This window comes from Micropterus dolomieu, unplaced genomic scaffold (genome assembly GCF_021292245.1).
Source record: "Micropterus dolomieu isolate WLL.071019.BEF.003 ecotype Adirondacks unplaced genomic scaffold, ASM2129224v1 contig_7387, whole genome shotgun sequence".
NCBI classification, from domain to species: Eukaryota; Metazoa; Chordata; class Actinopteri; order Centrarchiformes; family Centrarchidae; genus Micropterus; species Micropterus dolomieu.
In genome coordinates this window covers 1-1,060 of record NW_025736374.1, presented here as the reverse complement: position 1 = coordinate 1,060, position 1,060 = coordinate 1, and the positions used below count along the sequence as shown (strand labels likewise).

The 1,060-nt window shown below is 48.7% G+C and overlaps 2 non-coding genes across 2 annotated transcripts; both read left to right on the top strand.

Moving 5' to 3' along the window:
* Positions 1 to 710: 710 nt before the first annotated feature.
* trnaq-cug lies at positions 711 to 782 on the top strand. Its single transcript has one exon. It is a non-coding gene; the product is annotated as a tRNA-Gln (tRNA).
* Positions 783 to 935: 153 nt separating this feature from the next.
* On the top strand, positions 936 to 1,018 carry trnal-cag. The gene has a single exon. It is a non-coding gene; the product is annotated as a tRNA-Leu (tRNA).
* Positions 1,019 to 1,060: the final 42 nt, after the last annotated feature.

The following is a 1,060-nucleotide window of genomic DNA, read 5'->3' as shown; positions in this document are numbered from 1 at the left end:
CAATATTTTTAATATCTGGCTGTAGGAGCAGGCCGAGCGGTACAAGAATGACTGTCTGCAGGTAACAGTGAATCATGGTGGAGGTTCCTTGCAAGTTTGGAGCTGCATTTCTGCAAAAGGAGTTGGGGATTCAGTCAGAATAAATGGTCTCCTCATTGCTGAGAAGTACAGGCAGACACTTAGTCATCGTGCAATACCAACAGGGAGGCATCTGATTGGCCCCAAATTTATTCTGCAGCATGACAACGACTCCAAAAATACAGCGAAAGTCATTAAGAGCGATGTTCAGCGTCAAGAAGAACACCGAGTCCTGGAATTGATGCCCCACAGAGCCCCGATCTCTACAGCGTCGAGTCCCACAGAGCCCCGAAGAGACACAAAGAGAGAGAGAGAATCAACTGAGGCTGCACAGAAAAAGGGTTTGAAAGAGGCCAATGCTTTTGAGTTACATGACGGATGCATACTTTGAATTCTGTCTTGTACTCATCATAAAAACGAGGTTTCACTGAGATGTGAACTCAGATTTCTGCATTTTGAGGCCACAGTGCTCAAAACGAAGGGGCCAGTACGGTCCATCAGAAGTACTTGTCGGATCACGGCCAAATAGCTTGGGGAACCCCCTCCCCGACAGCTTTCCCACGCCTTGTCTCTGCAGAGATGACATTCATGGTGATATCATGTAGGAAGGAGCTTGGCACCCCCTGCGTCGCGGTTCCATGGTGTAATGGTTAGCACTCTGGACTCTGAATCCAGCGACCCGAGTTCAAATCTCGGTGGGACCTGGTTTTAAGCGCAAATGCCGCAGACCTTAGTCTGATCTTGTTGTATGTGGAAATTTTGGCTATGATAATATGTCATGATGTAGTCTACCCTATCACGACTTACGTGCTCTATCATGATATGGCAAACTTTCCACAAAGCAGCAGCCGCGCGCAGTCAGGATGGCCGAGCGGTCTAAGGCGCTGCGTTCAGGTCGCAGTCTCCCCTGGAGGCGTGGGTTCAAATCCCACTTCTGACAGCTGTTTTTTCCCTGTAACGTGAGATTGGGAGAGAAGTGTAA